Source organism: Ovis aries, chromosome 11, assembly GCF_016772045.2.
Source record: "Ovis aries strain OAR_USU_Benz2616 breed Rambouillet chromosome 11, ARS-UI_Ramb_v3.0, whole genome shotgun sequence".
Lineage (NCBI taxonomy): Eukaryota > Metazoa > Chordata > Mammalia > Artiodactyla > Bovidae > Ovis > Ovis aries.
The window spans coordinates 61,053,438-61,061,280 of record NC_056064.1 but is presented as its reverse complement, the minus strand read 5'-3'; the positions used below and the strand labels follow the sequence as shown (position 1 = coordinate 61,061,280).

Genomic DNA, 7,843 nt, shown 5'->3' with positions numbered 1-7,843 from the left:
GCCTGCAGTAATCTCCCGCTCCTCGGTGCTAATGTTTGCATGAGTGAGGGGCAGCGTGGGGCCGCTACCTGTGCGTCTGCCAGAAATGCTCACATCAGGCTGGGAACATGGGCTGGATGTCCAGAAGGGGAGCAGATTAAAAACCTGAGACCAGACAGACTGCTGGGTCCAGGAAATCTAGAAGCTAGAGCAAATCACGTGACCTGCATGCTGGCTGATGGACTTCCACTTCTCATTTAACCTGGAAGGTGAAACTAAAGGCAATTTTTATTTTCTCCCTTTTATGCCTGAATTCTAGCACTGTTGTTATTTACGCAGCTCGATTTAAAGCACATTTTAGAACGAAATCAATGGCTTCACCTCCAGACTCCTGCTCGGTGAACCTCTAGTCATTTAGAAAACGGTGGCTCGTCATTAAAACTAAGCGGAGGGCAGAGACCAGGTCTTCTAAGAAACACTGCAAAGGGGACCGAGCAGCATGGACTCTGATGGATCTGCTGCGGGTTTTATTTCCTCCCGGAGTTACGCTTTAGGTCTCCTCCATTCCCCCCAGTTTCCTTTCACTGCCCTGCAGGGTGGGCACAGTGTTAGTCCAGTAGGTCGGCTTTAGTTGCAGACCTACAAGAACTCAGATTCGACTAAATGTGTAAGGGGGCCGAGTTTCAGTTGTTTGGTGAAGACGTCAGTCTGCGCTGACTGCACCGTGAGACCAGCAACAAGGTCTGTTAAGAGGTCTGCTCCCTCCCGGCGCAGGCTGCAGTTCTGGCGTCTACTCTGCGATTGCCACTTGGGAGTCGTGTGTAAATGCATTGCATTACTTTTGGAACACTTCTTAGGGTTAAGTTAAACAATATAATTTGTTTCTTGCAATTAAAGTTAAAACACTATGGATAAATGTAGTTTTTAAAAATGATTCTCACTTAATGACAAAACCTAGGCAGTTTTTCCTCTGCAAACGCTGAGCCAACAAGGTATTTGAGAGGAAAACATGAGTAACTTTCCACCTTGTGAACACCATTCTAGAAAACAGTCCGAAGCGTTCCCGGCGGCGCCCAGGGACTTAGCAGGGTCGCTCGGGTCACGGGAAGGGTCGGGGTCCAAGCTCAGGCCGCGGGGACTCTACGCGGAGGCCGAGCGCCGTCCCGGCCCCCGCTGCGCCCCCGAGACGCCCGCGCCGCGAGCGCGCGCTCCCGCACCCCGGCCCCGCGCCGCCCCGCGGGCCTCGCCTCCCCCGCCCCCCGCAGGAAGCGCCCGGCAGCTTCCGCCCAGGGCGCCCGGCCCGGCCCGTACGCGCGGCGGGACCGGACCGACCCGGCCGGCGGCCCCGGCCCCGACCCGGCCGGCGGCAGCCGCGCGGGGCCGCGGGGCGCGCGCAGGGCCGTGAGGGCGTCCGTGCGGGCCCGGCCGGCCGAGGCCAGGCCCCCGGCGGCAGCGCTGCCCGCTCCTCGGGGCCCGCGGGTGCTCGGGCCGCCCCGGCCGCGGCGCCGGCCCGGGAGCCCGTGAGCGCGTGCGGACGGAGGCGGGTGCCATCGGCGTGGCGGCGCGGCTCCGGTCCTCAGGGCGTCCCGGGATCAACAGGTGACCGCGCGAGCTCCCCGAGGCGGCGGACATCCCGTGGGCCGGGGGTGGGGGACTAAGGCGGGCCTCCTGGCAGGGCCGATGTCCTGCGACAGTGTCGTCTGTCCTCGCGGCACCGGGCGCTGCTCTTCGGGACAGACCCCCTACTCCCTGCGACTTCGGACCTTGAGCCGCGTCGCTCCCGCTCCCCGCCCCCAGCCCTGACGACCACCGTCTATTCCCTGCTGTTAGCAGCTCTGCTCTTTTCGGTCCCAGACGTGTGTGAGGTCCCACACCGTTTGTCCTTCTCCGTCTGACTTGTGTCACTGTCCATTATAGTCTGGACTAAGCCTGCACATTCCGTGTGTATCCTGCTGGCACGGCGCGCCTGGGTTCCCAGTGGCCGCGTGCCCAGCGCTGTGCAGCCCGACGGCTCCTAGCTGCTGTGTTGGGCAGTGCGGTTTGTGCTCAGTTGTGGCCGGTTTCCAGTCTGCGTGGGAGGGTGTCCCTTTGAAGTTGAGTTAACAGGAGAGTGAGGCTTCTGGAAGGAAAAGGTTTCCGGGTCTTCAGTGTGTGCAGACCGTGTTCATATAGACTGAAAGCTGGGGGTCCCTGTGAAGGCTTCTGGATTCCCCATGAATGTGCTTTGGGGACCTGCTGTGATTCCCTGGAACAGATGGGTTTTTTTTTTTTTTAACTCTCTTTCCATTGCCAAGGGCCTCCTGCGTCGTTTTCGCTTTTGGAAAGCGAAGTTGTGAAGTGTTAACAGTGTGGAAACAAGTGCAGGCTGGTGTGAACTCGTGTGTAGTTAAACCAGCAGCCGAGATGACCCCAGGGCTCCCTCCCTTCCAGGTTCTGCTCTGTCTTCACTATGCTGCATGACCTCATAAGAAGGACAGCGCCACAAGCAGGAGGTTCAACTGGTTGTTTTCAGATTGTTTATAGAAGAGGTTGTGAGATTAAACTTTCTTTCAACCTCTTTTCAAGTGGGACCATCTGGGGCTGCTCAAAGTCAGAGAAATCCCAGTGCTTTGCTTTAACACCAAAACGAGAGAGATTCAATACATAGAAAATTACTTGCTCCCAGTTGAACCACAGGGGAAAGGAAGCATCCTTGAGGGAATTCCCTGGTGGCCCAGTGGTTAGGACCCCAGCCTTTCACTGTGGAGGGCCCAGGTTCAGTCCCTGGTCTGGAAACTAGGATCCTGCCTGGTGCGGCAAAAAAAAAAAAAGCGATAGAGAGAGACATCATGAAAGAAAAAAGTCTGCTGGAAAATAGCTTGTGCCGTGTTAAGTCATTTCCGTTGTGCCTGACGCTTTGCGACTCCATGGACGGTAGCCCCCCAGGCTCCTTAGTCCACGGGATTGATTCTCCAGGCGAGAATACTGGAGTGGGTTGCCATGCCCTCTTTCAGGGGATCTTCTTGACCCAGGGATGAAACCCATGTCTCCTAATGTCTTCTGTGTTGGCAGGTGGGTTCTTTACCACTAGCGCCACCTGGGAAGCCCCAGAAAAATGGCTTAAGTCCAGCAGGCTACAGTCCATAGGACTGCAGAGTCAGACACAGCTGCAGTGACTTAGCATATGTGTGTGCATGAATATAGAGTAAATTCTGCACCAGAAATATGTTCACATCACAGCCCTCCAAGCATCAGTCTTTCTATCTGCAGGTTGGTTGGTTCCAGAACCAAACCCCTTCCCCGCCCCACAATACCAAAATCCAGGGATGCTCACGTCCCTTTTGTAAAATGGTGTAGTATTTGTGTATTTCCTATGCGCACGCTCCCGGACACCTTAATCACCCTTAGATTACTTATAATACCTAATACAATATAAATAGTTGTAAATACAGTGTAAATGCTATTTAAGTAGTGGCCAGGTGTGCAGGAAATTCGAGTTTTGCTTTTTGGAACTTTCTGGAGTGCTTTTTCTTTCTTCTCCCAAATGTTCCTCCTGTTTGGTTAGTTGGCTCCTCTGCTGTGGACCCGGCACATACAGAAGCCTGGCGCCTGCCCTAGTGGTGCTCTCTCTCACTGTTTAGTCTCCAACGAACTTGGATTTTCTTCCTCAGAGTGGACCTGCCCATAGTAGGGCCTTACCGGGAGCCCTTTGAGGCTCGTCTTTGAAAAAGTCAGTGAAAACTGAGAAACCCACTAATTCATCCATTCAGCTGTATGTTTTGAGCATCACCTCCTATGTGCCAGACTCTGTTCAAAGCCTTGGGAATATATACCAGTGAATAAAAGAAGTTCTGCCTTGATTGGGCTTCCCTGATAGCTCAGTTGGTAAAGAATCCACCTGCAGTGCAGGAGACCTCAGTTCGATTCCTGGGTTGAGAAGATCCCCTGGAGAAGGGAGAGGCTACCTACTCCACTCTTCTGGCCTGGAGAATTCCATGGACTGTATAGTCCGTGGGGTCGCAAGGAGTTGGCCACGGCTGAGCAGCTTTCACTTTCGCCCTGATTGGGGGTGGGGTGGGAGGGAGGCTGGGAGGGGAGGGCTGCCTCACGTTGCTGTACAGCAGAAACTAAGAGCACTGTGAGGCGACTCTCCTCCAGTCTAAAAGCTCGAACCTCCCTCTGGTAAAGAATGAGCAGACGAGTCCTGGTGGAGATCCGAGGGGCAGAAACAAGCGCTGCGTCTCTCAGGGCCCAGGCGTGCCTCCCTGGGGGCTGACATCCGGGCAGCGGCGGGGGCACAGGCGGAAGGGTCGGCTCGTGCACACATGTAAGGGGCGAGTGGACCAGGCAGAGGGAGCCACACTCGCTGAGGCCTGAGGCCTGAGATTTCAAGTAGCAATAACAAAACCAGTGCAGCCAGCGTGGCAGAACCGAGGCAGAAAATTGTAGCCCCAGGCAGGGCGTGGGGAGCCCACATTAAGGCTTTGTAGGTTGTGAATGGGACTGGGTATGGCTTGTGCTTTCAAAGGATTGTTGCAAGGCCTCCCTATGGAAAAGGGAGGCCGGGGCGGTCAGGGGTGGAAGTGGGCACACCAGCTGGGAGGCGACCAGTCCTCCAGCTCGGATCACACTGACTGTGGGCTGCTGGCGGACTTGGCAGAGACGGTCTGGCTATGGATAGAGTCAGAAAGCAGAGTCAATAGGATCTGTGGAGGAAGGAGCAGGTCTGGGGAGGAGGACCAGGGGCTCTGCTGAGGGCGGGTTCAGCTGGCTGTGGCATGGTCCGGAGGTCAGCGCTGGAGTCAGGACTGGCGAGGGAGTCCCCGGACTTCCCTGGCGGTGCAGGGATTAAGACTCCACACTTCCGGGGCAGGGGCCAGGGTTCCATCCCAGGTCAGGGAACTAAGATCCCACGTGGCTGCACCACGGTCAAGAAATAAAAATAAACGCTTATTATTATTATTTTTTTAAAACAGGGAGTCCCCATGTAGAGACAGTCACATTTGGATCAGATTCTGGGGGTAGGTTGCTCGTCTCGTCAGTGTGCCGTCGTCTTGAGTTGCTGGAAAGGGAGATAGTGTAGATTCATAGCCACAGTTTGTATTTTTCCCAGTAATCTCAGGTGAGCTGCATTTTATCTCAAGCTTTTTCTTTTATACTGGAGTAGCCAGTGAACGATGCTGTGAGGGTGTCAGGTGGACAGCGAAGCGACTCAGCCGTGCACACCTGTGTGCCTGTTCTAAAAGCCTGCATAGATAGTGTCCTGGGGGGTCGGTTTTCCCATTCCGTTTCCCCTACAGGAGATCCGCAGGCACTGTGGTCACTGTGGTTTGGCTGAGACTTTCTCTTACACGAAAGCTGAAATTTCTAAGTTCCTGACCTTGACAGTTCTTGTCTTGCACCATCAGGCAGTCATGACAGACGCTGAACACCAGAGGGAGCCAGTTTCCTTGTTTATGCAACAGTCTGCCGTCCACCTGTTGGATTGGACTCCTGTTAAAGATCAATCTGGAAACTGGGACAGGTTCTTTTTTCCCAACGGATGTATACTCATGGGAGAGACCTTTCAGCATGTGTGGTCCGAAGGTCGGGAAGAAGGAAATGCAACCCACCCCAGTGTTTTTGCCTGGAGCATCCCGTGGACAGAGGAGCCTGGGGGGCTGCAATCCACGGGGTCGCAGAGAGTGGGACACGACCGAGCATTAGCAGGTGCCATGTTGGAATTGTCTTTATCTGGTGGTTTTAATTAATGCTTGTAACCATTTGGAATTTTAAAGGCAAGCTTCTAAACTAGGCATGCTCATGAGCCCCGTATCTGACATGACTTCTGACATGACCTAGAGCCTGAACTGAACGTACCTAGGAGCTTTTAAAAATAGGGATTCATGATCATTTCTGATTTAGAATATTTGAGGAGTACAAAAGTCTAGATGTAATAAATATGTCTAGGTGGCTTGATTGGATGACTGGACGATGAGAACTTTGAGTTAGAATCCATCTTCTATTTTATCAACAGGTATTAAGCTAAAGGGAGGGGAGATAAATGCACAAAGCTGGGAATTCCCTGGTGGTTTTTAAAAAAGCATAGATGCTCTATTTACATAATTGATAACCTTGTTTAAAAGCCTGGGAACATTGATTCAGAGATGCATTTGTCTTAAAAGAGCACATGATCTTAACTCATTTTTACAACTGGATTAATTTTATTTGGGGGAAGGAAATAGTCTATATTTGTAGAGAAATTATCTAGTCAGCAAGGTGGAAGCCAGACTGCCCTAACTGCAGGAAGTGGCGCCTGCTGGCGGGCTGGCGGTTGCTTGGGCTCTCCTGTCTCTGGCGCCTGTGGCCTGGGGGTCACTTTGGCCACAACGACCTTTCCCTGTAGGTCAGGACTGTTGTTAGGTCACTGTGTCGTGTCCGACTCTGCGACCCCAGGGACTGCAGCGCGCCAGGCCTCCCTGTCCTTCCCTGTCTCCTGGAGCTTGCTCACACTCGTGTCCATCCACCCAACCATCTCATCCTCTGTTGCCCCCATCTCCTCCTGCCTTCAGTCTTCCCCAGCATCAGGGTCTTTTCCAATGAGTCATCTTTTCACATCAGGTGGCCAAAGTATTGGAGTTTCAACTTCAACATCAGTCCTTCCAGTGACTATTCAAGATTGATTTCCTTTAGGATGGACTGGTTTGATCTCTTTGCAGTCCAAGGGACTCTCAAGTCTTCTCCAGCACCGCAGTTCGAAAGCATCAATTCTTTGGTGCTCAGCCCTTTTTATGGTCCAGCTGTCACATCCATATGTTGGCTACTGGAAGAATCACAGCGAGGCTATACGGACCGTTGCTGGCAAAGTGATGTCTCTGCTTTTCAGTGTGCTGTCCAGGTTTGGCATAGCTGTTCTTCCAAGGAGCAGGCGCCCTTTAATTTCCTGGCTGCAGTCACAACATGCAGTGACTTTGGTGTTCAGTAATAAAACCTGTCACTGTCTCCGCATCTGCCGGCCGGGACTGTTGGTGTAGCCTGCCACTGGTGGTTCCTCTGTGACCGTGTCGCAGACGCTGTGGAGCGGCGCACAAGCCAGCTACGACCCACTGCCAGTTTTTCTTGACAGCCTTCGAACTAAGCATGGTTTTTGTATTTTTATGTCGTTAAAAACTATTTCACAGTGTGTGGAAAGTTTATGGAATTCAAATTTCAGTATCCACGAACTAACTTTTTAAAATTTATTTAATTGGAGGATGATTGCTTAGTACCATTGTGGTAGTTTTGCCAGAATCGACATGAATCTGCCAGGGGGGTGTGTGTCCCCCATCCTGAACCCCGCACCTCCGTCCCCACCCTTCCCTCCGGGCTGTCCCCGAGCACCGGCTCTGAGTGCCTGCTTCAAGCGTCGGACTTGCACCGGTCATCTGCTTTACATACGGTAATAAACACGGTTCAGCTGGTGTTCTCTCACATCGTCCCGCTCTCGCCTTCTCCCCCCGAGTCCGAATGTCTGTTCCTTACATCTGTGTCTATTTTGCTGCCTTGCATATAGGATCCTCATTACGGATTTTCTGAATTCCATGTGTTCGCGTTAATATACTGCATTGGCGTTTCTCTGACCTCACTTTGTAATGGGCTCCAGATGCACTAACCTCATTAGAGCTGACTCAGATGTGTCCGTTTTTTACAGCTGAGTAATATTCCACTGTGTACACGCACCACAGCTTCCTGACCCACCCGTCTGCCGATCCCGGCTGCTTCCATGCCCTGGCCCCTGTGCAGTGCCGCGATGAACGCTGGGGGCCCGCTGTCTCTTTCACGTGAATTGACTTTCATGGAGGCGGCCATCTTCACCCATTTCACATTCTGTCTGCGGCGCTTCTTGCCCTGCTGAGGCGAGCTGAGC

At 53.1% G+C, this 7,843-nt stretch overlaps 1 protein-coding gene across 14 annotated transcripts in view; it reads left to right on the top strand.

The window, feature by feature from the left end:
* Positions 1 to 1,256: 1,256 nt before the first annotated feature.
* ARSG (arylsulfatase G) overlaps positions 1,257 to 7,843 on the top strand; it is a 101,829-nt gene continuing 95,242 nt past the window's right edge. For all 14 annotated transcript variants that reach the window (XR_003590597.3, XM_027973989.3, XM_042256502.2 and 11 more), the window contains exon 1: positions 1,257 to 1,578. The gene's annotated coding sequence lies outside the window, so the exon portion shown is untranslated. The remainder of the gene's footprint in view (positions 1,579 to 7,843) is intronic.